Raw genomic sequence first — 14,451 nt, 5'->3', positions numbered from 1 at the left:
CCATGCCTGAGACCTGCTCATCCATCAGCAATGGCGTAGCAAGGGCGGGGCGGTCCGCCCTGGGTGCACGCTGCTGGAGGGTGCAAAGAGCAGCCGAGCGCCTGTCGGCTTCGCTGGTTCCCTGCTCCCTCTGCCCCGAAACAGGTTACTTCCCGTTTCGGGGCAGAGGGAGCCAGTGGAGCCGACAGGTGCGCGGCTGCTCTCTGCACGGGGGGGGGGGGGGGGGTGCGCAGCAGCTATCCGCCCCGGTCGGCAGCCGACCTAGGATCGCCAGTGTCCATCAGTGTAGCACTATCAGCTCATAAATATTTGTTCTCAACGAAACACTTCCCCCTTTCTTGTATGTGCCTTTCTGCAAGTCACGGGACTTCGAAAGAGCTTTTCTACCACCCAGGAGCAGGGACTGAGCACTTGTTAACTATCCTCCAATTTATTACAATAAAACTCCCTCCCTGCTTCATCAGTGTTGCCTACTCTTATTAGACGCAGAGGGTTTTGAGTGGAAAGACCTGAAGAGGCTATGGGGGAGGGGAGGTTGCCATTCCCATTTTCCTCCTCTGTGTGTTTCTGGAAGGAGCTTGGCATAGATGGACAGATGGACCACAGTGACAGTTTCTGCTGTGGATCTATGGGAGAGATGTTGTCAGCTTATGTCTCTAGCTCCTGCCCTGGCAGCCAGAAAGATATTAGACTGTGTTAGGACAAAGTATCCCCTCCTGTACTGCTGGCACACGTCACAGCTTGTCTCCTGTTCTAAAGTCAAGGACAGGATTTGGCAGTCATAGAACAAATGTGGGGGTGTTTTGATTTTACCTTCCTGGGACTGGCTATGAAATTACTGTTACCAAATTAGTTCATAATTCTCAAACTATAAGTGTGATAAACAGCTCCACAAGTCAGAGCTGTGAAATCCAAGCTAGGAAGGATCGGCCACAAGGGTTTATAAGATTGTCACAGGAACAGGATGAGTTAGGTGTAAGAGCAGGAAGTGCTGCACAGTCTGGGTGCATTTATATTGAATGTGTGGGTGAAATAGTGATGGAAATTTCAATCTGTTTTTTTGGGCAGGTTCTCTGGCTTGTGTCTTGCATGTTTGGCTAAACCCAGTGCAGCACGTTCCTTACTGTACATGCCAGATAAGTGAGTTATGTCCCCCAGCCAGCAGGTGGAGACAGAGAAAAAAGCTCAGAGCTGATTTCACTCCCCTTATAGGAGTCTCTGGTGTTACCTTCAGTTCCTCAGTATCAAAATGCAAAGCTGAGCTAACCAAAGGTAGATGTTATGTTTCAGGTTTATAATTCGACACCAAAGCCATTTCATTCCACATTTTTAATATCTCGCTTTTATCAAAGAAGATTCTAAGCGGATTACAGCAAGATGAAAAACATAGTTATCACACATAAATCTCTACATTATTCAGTCACTTTCCATAAAAATAAGTCTTCAGTGCCTTATGAAATATTAAATAATTTGTAAGGGTTTGTATTTGTTCAGGTAATGAATTCCAGAGTCTACCTGATAAGTCAAAAACATCATTTCATGGTCACTAACCCAGGAATGAGACAATTCCATACACCAAGGGTACAACTTTTTCAGAGTCCGGTCCTGGACTACCCCTTACCAGTCAGGTATTCAGGATATCCACAATGAATATGCATGAAAGAGATTTGCATATAATGGAGACAGTGTATGCAAACTAAGTTCATGCATATTCATTGTGGATATCCTGAATACCTGCCTGGCAAGGGATACTCCAGGACCGGATCTGGGAAATGACATAGTCATTGTCAGCTTTTTAAATTTCGCCGATCAAGACATATTGATGACGCCTTGATTAAATTCACAACATCGAGAATAAGCAGGCAAAAACTGTACACAAACCCCTAAAAGGCAGACTGGAGAAAGGAAATTAATATGTAAGTTTTTAAATTTTACTATCTTAGTTCTAAGATACCAGACACAAAGGCTCGTCTTCAGCCGAGTAATTTTCATAGCTATAAAAAGTAAATCAGACTAGCCATAGCCGAGTCTCTCCGCAACCTGAGCTTTATGTAACCTGAGTTTAATTGTGGATTGAAGTCTTGTTTACTTTGTAAGGTATATTTACAGCTCCCAGGAAACGTGCTTCAGACTTGTGTGAAAGGTGTTAAGGGAATTTGCTATAGTACTTTTCTGGGAGTACAACCAAAGCAGTTTATGTATTCTATACAGCTCCTTTCTCTGTCCGTAGTGGGCTCACAATCTGTTTGATTGCAGTCCGTAAGTGATCCATAACCAATATGCTAAAGCTGAATCCCTTGAAATCTAAGGCGATACTTATTTGTAAACCAGAGGCACAAAAGTTTAAACCCACAGGCCAGTGAGAAAACCAGAGATAGTGTTGATAAGTTCTCTTTGTGGTGTGAGTCTGTATTTTGTAACTCAGAATTATTCATCAACTTCAACCGTATGTAGGGAGAAATGAATTAAAGTAACCTAATACTTTTATTACAACCAGGCTGGATTATTGCTGTTTCTTTTAATAGGGTCAGTTTGTCTTAGAAACAAAACGGAAAGTGACACCTTAGAGAAAAAGTTAACCTATGGAGTAGAAGATTACATTAGATGTCAACTGACAGCAGCCACCTCGTTTTAAAAAATGACGTAGGGAGATCACGTGATGCTTTGAGCAGATAGACACATTGGTGCCATCTTCCCTCTCTAAAAGTCATATTTTAATGATCCAACTCAACCCCTTTCACAGTTCCTGTTGGGGTAAGAAATCTGTCTGTACAATTCTATATCTCGAGGTGCTATGGCTGTGAAAGCTGACAAAATGGTTACACCACCGAGTCCTGTGCAACCTGCTTTCACGGAAGATCAACTGGAGCAGATCACCACAGTGGTTTCCCAGGCACCGCAGCCAGAACTTTCTAAGTTCTCTGGCCAACAACTGGAAACAATGTTGGCTGAGGCGGACTGGAGAATCAGAGCAGTATGTGTCCAGCAGTGGCATAGCCATGGGTGGGCCTGGGTGGGCCCAGGCCCACCCACTTTGGGCTCAGGCCCACCCAGTAGCAGCACACATATGATGTGGCTGGCAGGGATCACCAAGCCCCACCAGCTGAAAATTACTACTACTATTTAGCATTTCTATAGCGCTACAAGGTGCACGCAGCGCTGCACAAACATAGAAGAAAGACAGTCCCTGCTCAAAGAGCTATGTAATAAAAGTGAGCCAAGTATAGGACAATCAAGCCATTATGACATCACTGATGAGGTTGGCTCTTATTGGTGGCCTGAGGCATTATGACATCACAATATTAGCTCTGGTTACAAGAGACTACTACTACTACTACTATTTATCACTTCTTTAGCGCTACAAGGCATAGGCAGCGCTGTACACCATACATGAAAAGACAGTCCCTGCTCAAAGAGCTTACAATCTAATAGACAAAAATAAAGTAATTAAATCAATTAATGTGTACAGGAAGGAGGAGAGGAGGGTAGGTGGAGGCGAGTGGTTACTTCCTCCATACCTTGTAAATAGCAGATCTTCACCAGCAGCGAGCAGCGACGGATACATACTGTTCGCACCGACCCCACAGCCTTCCCTCTGAAGTATTCCTGCCTATGCAAAAACAGGAATTTAAATCAGAGAGAAAGCTGTGTATTAGTTGCTGCTAGTTGCCGGTCAAAATCTGCTATTTAAAAGGTATGCGGGGGAGGGGAGATGTTTGAGAGACCATATGGCATGCAGGCGAGAGAGGGAGAGACCAAATCACTTGTGGGAAAGGGCGGAGTTCTGCCCACCCATCTTGGGCCCAGGCCCACTCAAAATTGGATGTCTGGCTACGCCCCTGGTGTCCAGCGTGGACGATGCTTCCACCTCTATGGGGGCTCAGGTGATGTGGCTGCAAGAGCAACTCCGGAATCAGGTCCTCAAGGTTGATAATCTTGAAAATCGGTTTGTGGGCTTGCCCGAGGGTATGCCAGAACACCTCGCTGCTTGGAAATCTGGCTTTTATGGAAGTATCCTCAGCTTACTGATCTTGGTCAGCTCTGCCTGAGAGAGCGCACAAAGTCAGCCGTAAGAGAGGCAGAGCTGTGTTTGTACAAAGACCGTAAAGAACAGCTTGTCTAGGAGGGGGACACTATTTTTGTTATTTCAAGATTATTCCCCAGCCCTCTTGGAGTGGCGCTGCTGTTTTTCACCTGCTGCTGTGACTGCTTCCTCTGCGCTAGCCCCGCCTCACCTTCTCCGATACTCTTTCTGAAGAGGCAGGGCCAGCGCAGAGGAAGTAGTCGTAGCAGCGTACAGAGAGACAGCCCTGGCACCGCGTGGATCCGCTGCAGATTTAGCAGCAGAACTAACACCTCTGCCAAAAGATGGCAAGGTAGGAGCGTAGCGGCAGCATGTTGATGGACCTGGTGCCATGCAGCTTTGTTGTACAGTCAGGGCCGTGCTGATGCGGTAAGCGAGGTAAGCGCCGCAGGGAGGCGCTTGCCTTCGAGGGGCGCCACTGCCCTGCTGTCCCGTCTGCTCACTTGCAAAATCTTTCACCTGAACTTGTGATTTTCCTATCTCCGCTGCCCTCCCCTTTTCATGCAAAGGAGCAGTATTAATTGAGGCAGGCACGCTCTTCAAGTTACGTGAGAATACAACCAGATTGCTATTTATGCTTCGGTTTGGGGCTAGCTCCTCAGTCAGGGTGAGTTTCAGAGCTTGCAACAGCATTCAAATTAAAGAGAACCTGAAATTTTAAAAGTGCTAAAAATAAGTTTTAAAAGTATTTGCCTTAAACCTAATTGCAGAATTCAGGTGCTGGGAGTCTGTACTTGGTTGTCATAGGCTCAGATTTGTTTAAATCATATGCAAATTAGTCCGGTGTTTTTCACTAAACATTCCCATGAGTGTCTGTATGTTAATCTGCATTCAAATAGAGCTCTCTGATTGGATGATCAGCTTCTGTTAAGAAATCTGCCCGGGAAGTGAACAGAGTGAGAGCTGTCCTTTGCCAAGAGAGACATCCAGCTGTGACTTCCTGTGTTTGTTGACTGAAGTTATAAAAGAATGCCTGATTGTGGTAAATGAGAAAATATAAGTGAAAAGAGATTGGTGGCGATTGAAGTTTCTCTAGTGAGAAAAGGATCTGAATATTTCAGGATTACTTGAAGTTTATGAAGAATAGAAAAGGGTGAATTTCAGTTTAAGAGTGTTTAAATCCTATAAGCTATATAAAGGCTAGGTAGATTTAAGTGACTGTAAGCAAGGAAACCTTAATATTTGATCTGAGATAGTTGATCAGAGATAAATGTTTGATCTGAATTATATCCTTTGGTGCAAAGGAGATTAGAATGCAATAGAGTATTTCTTTCTGTTTACCAGTACAGTCAAATAATTCCATTCTACTTAAATAATTTTTTGTTATATATATGAGGGAGTAGTATCTGGATTTATTGTAAATCAAATTGATTCCATTCACAGGAATTCATATTCACCTTCATGCATTCATCCGATATTATCTATTAAGGATGAAGTTTTATTTTATGTTCACTCTGTCTCTTGTGAGCTGAGCACAGTTAGTTTCCTCGGCTGGCACGACTACATATTAGAGGTATTTTGATACTGTGTGAAGTTTTACCACAGACGGGTGACATATATAAAACATTCTCCTTGGATAGGATGTGATATGTGAAAATACATTTTGCTTTAATGAAATTGCTAAACTTTAGCGTCAGAGACTTATCAATGAGGGATACATACAGTGCTATTTTTTCCTTACTTGCCTGCTCCCTTCTGTTCCTGCTCTGCTGGATGGGGGGGGGGGGGGGGGCACCAACCGATAGTCTGCAGGGGGGCACCAGAGACCCTAGGCACGGCCCTGTGTACAGTTAGGCTGGCACTGCCCGGCGGCGATGGAAGGGGAGGGAGGGAGGGGAAAGAAGGCCTGCAGCGTGCTGACGGTCAGGTGGAAGAGAAAAAAAGCCCTTCAGCACGCCGGTAGGTGGTGCCTGGGGGAAGGGATCAGCAGGTGGCAGGGAAAAACCTGCAGCGGTGGTTTGGGGGAGGGGTCTCAGTGGCGTAGCCAGACAGCCAATTTTGGGGAGAGGGAGGACAGAGAAAATTTTGTGCCCACCCACTTTGTGCTCAGGCCCACCCAAAATTAGCCGTCTGGCTACGCCACTGCTGTGAAGAGATGCCGAGTGGAGGGTCGAAGGAACATGTGGGATAAGAAGAGTAAAAAGGAAAGATGGAATTCCACTATGTATAACCTGATGTGTAATCCTTAGGTATTTTTAGGCAATATGAGAGAAAACGGGCAACCACTGTTCAGAAATCATGATCGGATTTTCTTTCCAAACAGTAATTTGACAGCAGTATTCTAGATGATCTGAAGTTGTCTATGTTAAGTAGATGGCAGGCTACGATATAATGACTTGCCAATAATCAATTTTTGATGTGACTAATGATAGTTACATAACCCTCAAGAATGATAAATCCAGGAGGGGGTATTATGCTGACATCTTCTCCTATCTATGCTATTTGAATGTTCTTCCATGCTCTCTATTAAGTTCTGTTTATATTGTACTGACATCATACTTCTGTTATATGATTGTTCTATAAGTACATAAGCACTGCCACGCTGGGAAAAGACCAATGGTCCATCAGGCCCAGCACTCTGTCTCTGACAGCGGCCAATCCAGGCCCCAAGAACCTGGCAAAAACCCCAAATTTAATAACAATCAATGGACTTTTCCTTCAGGAATCTGTCCAGACCCCCTTTAAACTCGGCAAGGCCAGCTGCCGTCACTACCTTCTCCGGCAATGAGTTCCGGAGTCTAACCACGCGCTGAGTAAAGAAAAACTTTCTCCGATTTATTTTAAACCTACCACATTCTAATTTCATCTTGTGTCCCCTAGTTCTATTATTGTTAGAAAGCGTAAACAAACGCTTCACATCTGTCCGCTCTATCCCACTCATTATTTTGTAGACCTCTATCATATCACCCCTCAGCCGCCTTTTCCCCAGGCTAAAGAGCTGTTAAATGAGTATATTTCTGATACTGTTTCGTGTCAGTCCTATTACTCGGTTTTTACTTTCAGCTGTTGCTTCAGCCCTGAGCGCCAGGCTCCCCACCATCTCTGTCTGCCTCTTGGCTGGCAGGAATCTTGAAAGTCAGAGATGATTATAAATAGTAAAATCTGCAGCTGTGGAAGAGAGGGTGTATTGCTGCTAGGGTGCACACCAGAGCCGGGAGGGGGGGGGTGAGGAGCCAGCCCAAATCCCCTGCCACCAGCAGTCCTGAGGGTGTCTTAATGCTGCCACTGCACCTGCTACAGCCCCAGCGGAGGAGAGGGGGCAGATGAATCTGGCCTGGTTTAGATTTGTTCACGGTGACAGAGACAAATGAGTATTCATAAGAGATGTTGTGTGAAAGGGGAGTAGCTATTTGATAGCAGATTTCTCTCTGCAAGGTGGGAGGTAGATTAAAAGCAAAGGCAGCCCCCTCTCACTTCAGACTTCAGAAGGAGGAGCTGGACAAGCCCCACAGTTCAGTCACACCCTGTAAATTTAAAAATGTTATTTCTTAACAAAAAAACTGCCCATTTTCAAAGCTGAAAACAGACTAGGCAGCAGAGTCTCTTCCATAACACACAGTCCTAGCAACAGGGGAACATCAACCTGAGATTAATTGTGGACTGTTTACTTTTTAACCTATATTTACATCTGCTGGGGAAAGTGCTTCACTTGGGTGGATAGGTGAATCCTAGAAGCTGACAGTATTATATGGCTTTTTTGTGGATACAACCAAAGCAGGTTATATATTATAAATACAGGTCCCTTCTCTCTGTTCCTAGTGAACAAAATGGGCAATGTGATAATAATGGGTGACTTCAATTATCCAAATATAGACTGGGTAAATGTAACATCGGGACACGCTACAGACATACAATTCCTTGATGAAATCAAGGACAGCTTTATGCAGCAACTGGTGCAGGAGCCGACGAGAGAAGGAAAAATTCTAGACTTGGTCCTTAGTGGAGCGCATGATCTGGTGAGGGACGTTATGGTACTGGGGCCGCTTGATAACAGTGACCATAATATGATCAGTTTTGACATCGACCTTGAAGTAACTGTACACAGAAAGTCAAATACGTTAGCGTTTAACTTTAAAAAAGGAGACTATGATAAAATGAGAAGAATGGTAAAAAAAAAACTTAGGGGGGCAACTGAGAGAGTAAAAACTGTACAACAGGCTTGGACGCTGTTCAAAAATACCATCCTGGAGGCCCAGGCCATACATATTCCGCGAATTAGAAAAGAAAGACGGAAGTCCAAAAGACACCCGGCCTGGTTGAAAAGTGAGGTGAAGGAAGCTATTAGGGCTAAAAGAAACGCCTTCAGAAAATGGAAGAAGGAACCGTCTGAAAATAACAAGAAGCAGCATAAGGAGTGTCAAAGCAAATGCAAGGCGCAGATAAAGAAGGCCAAGAGGGATTACGAAAAAAAGATAGCATTAGAGGCAAAAAAGCATAGTAAAAAAAAAATTCGGTATATTAAAAGCAGGAAGCCGGCAAAAGAATCGGTTGGGCCGCTGGATGACCGAGGGGTAAAAGGGGCGATCAAGGAAGACAAAGACGTAGCGGAGAGACTGAATGAATTCTTTGCTTCGGTCTTCACCGAGGAAGATTTGGGTCGCATACCGGTGTCGGAAATGGTATTAGTACATAAGTACAGCCATACTGGGAAAGACCAAAGGTCCATCTAGCCCAGCATCCTGTCACCGACAGTGGCCAATCCAGGTCAAGGGCACCTGGCACGCTCCCCAAACGTAAAAACATTCCAGACAAGTTATACCTAAAAATGCGGAATTTTTCCAAGTCCATTTAATAGCGGTCTATGGACTTGTCCTTTAGGAATCTATCTAACCCCTTTTTAAACTCCGTCAAGCTAACCGCCCATACCACGTTCTCCGGCAACGAATTCCAGAGTCTAATTACACGTTGGGTGAAGAAAAATTTTCTCCGATTCGTTTTAAATTTACCACACTGTAGCTTCAACTCATGCCCTCTAGTCCTAGTATTTTTGGATAGCGTGAACAGTCGCTTCACATCCACCCGATCCATTCCATTCATTATTTTATACACTTCTATCATATCTCCCCTCAGCCGTCTCTTCTCCAAGCTGAAAAGCCCTAGCCTTCTCAGCCTCTCTTCATAGGAAAGTCGTCCCATCCCCACTATCATTTTCGTCGCCCTTCGCTGTACCTTTTCCAATTCTACTATATCTTTTTTGAGATACGGAGACCAGTACTGAACACAATACTCCAGGTGCGGTCGCACCATGGAGCGATACAACGGCATTATAACATCCGCACACCTGGACTCCATACCCTTCCTAATAACACCCAACATTCTATTCGCTTTCCTAGCCGCAGCAGCACACTGAGCAGAAGGTTTCAGCGTATCATCGACGACGACACCCAGATCCCTTTCTTGATCCGTAACTCCTAACGCGGAACCTTGCAAGACGTAGCTATAATTCGGGTTCCTCTTACCCACATGCATCACTTTGCACTTGTCAACATTGAACTTCATCTGCCACTTGCACGCCCATTCTCCCAGTCTCGCAAGGTCCTCCTGTAATCGTTCACATTCCTCCTGCGACTTGACGACCCTGAATAATTTTGTATCATCGGCGAATTTAATTACCTCACTAGTTATTCCCATCTCTAGGTCATTTATAAATACATTAAAAAGCAACGGACCCAGCACAGACCCCTGCGGGACCCCACTAACTACCCTCCTCCACTGAGAATACTGGCCATGCAATCCTACTCTCTGCTTCCTATCTTTCAACCAGTTCTTAATCCATAATAATACCCTACCTCCGATTCCATGACTCTGCAATTTCTTCAGGAGTCTTTCGTGCGGCACTTTGTCAAACGCCTTCTGAAAATCCAGATATACAATATCAACCGGCTCCCCATTGTCCACATGTTTGCTTACCCCCTCAAAAAAAAATGCATTAGATTGGTGAGGCAAGACTTCCCTTCACTAAATCCGTGCTGACTTTGTCTCATCAGTCCATGTTTTTGTATATGCTCTGCAATTTTATTCTTAATAATAGCCTCCACCATCTTGCCCGGCACCGACGTCAGACTCACCGGTCTATAATTTCCCGGATCTCCTCTGGAACCCTTCTTAAAAATCGGAGTAACATTGGCTACCCTCCAGTCTTCCGGTACTACACTCGATTTTAGGGACAGATTGCATATTTCTAACAGTAGCTCCGCAAGTTCATTTTTTAGTTCTATTAATACTCTGGGATGAATACCATCAGGTCCCGGTGATTTACTACTCTTCAGCTTGCTGAACTGACCCATTACATCCTCCAAGGTTACAGAGAATTTGTTTAGTTTCTCCGACTCCCCCGCTTCAAATATTCTTTCCGGCACCGGTGTCCCCCCCAAATCCTCCTCGGTGAAGACCGAAGCAAAGAATTCATTTAATTTCTCCGCTACGGCTTTGTCCTCCTTGATCGCCCCTTTAACACCATTTTCGTCCAGCGGCCCAACCGACTCTTTGGCCGGTTTCCTGCTTTTAATGTATCTAAAAAAATTTTTACTATGTATTTTTGCTTCCAACGCTAATTTCTTCTCAAAGTCCTTTTTTGCCCTCCTTATCTCCGCTTTGCATTTGGCTTGGCATTCCTTATGATCTATCCTGTTACTTTCAGTTGGTTCTCTTCTCCACTTTCTGAAGGATTGTTTTTTGGCTCTAATGATTTCCTTTATCTTACTGTTTAGCCACGCCGGCTGACGTTTAGTCTTTTTTCCAATACGTGGAATATATTTGTCCTGAACCTCCAGGATGGCGTTTTTAAACAGCATCCACGCCTGATGCAAGTTTTTTACTCTGCGAGCTGCTCCTTTCAGTCTTTTTTTCACCATTTTTCTCATTTTGTCGTAATCACCTTTTCTATAGTTAAACGCTAGCGTACTTGATTTCCTAGTTTCACTTCCTTCAATGCCAATATCAAAACCGATCATATTATGATCACTGTTATCAAGCGGCCCTCGTATCGTTACCCCCTGCACTAGATCATGAGCACCACTAAGGACTAAGTCTAGTATTTTTCCTTCTCTTGTCGGCTCCTGAACTAGCTGTTCCATGAAGCTGGACGAGTCGGAGAAACTTACTGACTTCACGGTAAACCTGGAGGACGTAATGGGGCAGTTCGGCAAACTGAAGAGTAGCAAATCTCCTGGACCGGATGGTATTCATCCTAGAGTACTGATAGAACTGAAAAATGAGCTTGCGGAGCTACTGCTAGTGATATGCAACTTATCCTTAAAATCGAGCGTGGTACCAGAAGATTGGAGGGTGGCCAATGTAACGCCCATTTTTTAAAAAGGCTCCAGGGGAGATCCGGGAAATTATAGACCGGTGAGTCTGACATCGGTGCCGGGGAAAATGGTAGAGGCTATTATTAAAAACAAAATTACAGAGCACATCCGAGGACATGGATTACTGAGACCGAGTCAGCACGGCTTTTGTGTGGGGAAATCTTGCCTGACCAATTTACTTCAATTCTTTGAAGTAGTAAATAAACATGTGGACAAAGGGGAGCCGGTTGATATTGTGTATCTGGATTTTCAAAAGGCGTTTGACAAGGTACCTCATGAAAGGCTACAGAGGAAATTGGAGGGTCATGGGATAGGAGGAAATGTCCTATTGTGGATTAAAAACTGGTTGAAGGATAGGAAACAGAGAGTGGGGTTAAACGGGCAGTATTCACAATGGAGAAGAGTAGTTAGTGGGGTTCCTCAGGGGTCTGTGCTAGGACCGCTGCTTTTTAATATATTTATAAATGATTTAGAGATGGGAGTAACTAGCGAAGTAATTAAATTTGCTGATGACACAAAGTTATTCAAAGTCGTTAACTCGCAACAGGATTGTGAAAAATTACAAGAGGACCTTACGAGACTGGGAGACTGGGCGGCTAAATGGCAGATGACGTTTAATGTGAGCAAGTGCAAGGTGATGCATGTGGGAAAAAAGAACTCGAATTATAGCTACGTAATGCAAGGTTCCACGTTAGGAGTTACGGACCAAGAAAGGGATCTGGGTGTCGTCGTCGATAACACACTGAAACCTTCTGCTCAGTGTGCTGCTGCGGCTAGGAAAGCGAATAGAATGTTGGGTATTATTAGGAAAGGTATGGAAAACAGGTGTGAGGATGTTATAATGCCGTTGTATCGCTCCATGGTGCGACCACACCTTGAGTATTGTGTTCAATTCTGGTCGCTGCATCTCAAGAAAGGTGCAGCGAAGGGCGACTAAAATGATAGCGGGGATGGGACGACTTCCCTATGAAGAAAGACTAAGGAGGCTAGGGCTTTTCAGCTTGGAGAAGAGACGGCTGAGGGGAGACATGATAGAGGTATATAAAATAGTGAGTGGAGTGGAACAGGTGGATGTGAAGCGTCTGTTCACGCTTTCCAAAAATACTAGGACTAGGGGGCATGCGATTAAACTACAGTGCAGTAAATTTAAAACAAATCTGAGAAAATTTTTTCTTCATCCAACGTGTAAATTAAACTCTGGAATTCATTGCCGGAAAATGTGGTGAAGGCGGTTAGCTTAGCAGTGTTTAAAAAGGGGTTGGACGGTTTCCTAAAGGACAAGTCTATAAACCGCTACTAAACGGACTTGGAAAAATCCAAAATCCCAGGAATAACATGTATAGAATGTTTGTACGTTTGGGAAGCTTGCCAGGTGCCCTTGGCCTGGATTGGCCGCTGTCGTGGACAAGATGCTGGGCTCGATGGACCCTTGGTCTTTTCCCAGTATGGCATTAATTATGTACATAATTAATATGCTCAAACCCATACCCTTGAAATCTAAGGTGATGCATATCTGTAAACCAGAGGCAGGTGAGAAAACCAGGAGATAGTGTTGATAAATCCATGCATTTTTGGTAGAAAAAAAGGTGCTGGTACTCATTATGGGCAGGGTCACCATATATGGCCCCACCCCTATGATAGACACACCCATGTTAGCCACACCCATTATACCAGCCATGGCGCATATAAACAGACATCATTGAAACTATTATACTAGTACAGGAGAAAAAAAAATAACCTGATTTTTTTTCATTATAAATAATTTCTGTAAGCTGTAACAGCTCCAGTATACCCAGTGCAAAATAAGACAGCAGATGTAAATTCTCAAATTGGACATATTCCAAACACTAACATGAAAATAAAATGATTTTTTTTCTACCTTTGTTGTCTGGTGACTTTGTTTTTCTGATCATGTTGGTCCCACAGTCTCTGATTCTGCTGCTCTCTATCTGTTCCCTTAACTCCGTTTCCAGGGCTTCCTTTCCATTTATTTCTTTACTTTCCTCCTTTCTTCTTCATTTCTCACCATACATCCATAAGTAAAAGCTGGGTCCTCTTCCATGGAATTCACTGGAGGAGGTATAACGTGGATCCAGCTTTTGCCTATTTTCTCCATCCATGTGCAGTTTTTCTCCTCTTCCCTTTCCCTCATCTCCATCTACGTGCATCTTATTCTTTCCTCCCCTCCATCCACATCCACCATTTCTCCTCTCTCTTCCCTCCCCTGTATCCATATAAAGCAAATAATTCTCTCTCCCCTCTGTCCAGCATTTCTCCTCTCTCCCCTGCCCTCCCCTCCCATCCATGTGCATCTCCTTCCTGTCTTCCCTCCCCTCCACCCATGTCCAGCATGTCTCCGTCCTCTCTCCCCTGCCCTCCCCTCCCATGTCCAGCGATTCTCCTCTATCCCCTGTCCTCCCCTGCCATCCATGTCCAGTGATTCTCCTCTCCCCTTCCCTCTCATCCATGTCCAATGATTCCTGCCCTCCCCTTCCATGTCCAGCGAATCTCTCTTCGCTGACCTCCCCTCCCATCCATGTCCAGTATGTCTCCTCTGCTCCCTGCCCTCCCCTCTCATCCATGTCCAGCGATTCTCCTCTGCCCCGTCCTCCCCTCCCATCCATGTCCAGCAATTCTCTCTTCCCTGCCCTCCCCTCCATGTCCAGCATGTCTCTTCTCCCCTGCCCTCCCCTCCGTGTCCAGTGATTCTCCTCTCCCCTGCCCTCCCCCCTCCCCCCTCCCATCCATGTCCTGCGATTCTCCTCTCACCCCTCCCATCCATGTCCAGCAATTCTCTCTTCCCTGCCCTACCCTCTCATCCATGTCCAGCAATTCTCTCTTCCCTCCCTTCCCATCCATGTCCAGCATGTCTCCTCTCCCTTGCCCTCCCCTCCATGTCCAGCAAGTCTCCTCTCCCCCCTGCCCTCCCTTCCATGTCCAGCGATTCTCCTCTCCCCTGCCCTCCCATCCATGTCCAGCAATTCTCTCTTCCCTGCCCTCCCCTCCATGTCCAGCATGTCTCCTCTCCCCTCTGCCCTCCCTTCCATGTCCAGTGAT

This window comes from Microcaecilia unicolor, chromosome 9 (genome assembly GCF_901765095.1).
Source record: "Microcaecilia unicolor chromosome 9, aMicUni1.1, whole genome shotgun sequence".
NCBI classification, from domain to species: domain Eukaryota; kingdom Metazoa; phylum Chordata; class Amphibia; order Gymnophiona; family Siphonopidae; genus Microcaecilia; species Microcaecilia unicolor.
The sequence above is the reverse complement of the archived record's forward strand: the minus strand, read 5'-3'. Positions refer to the sequence as shown.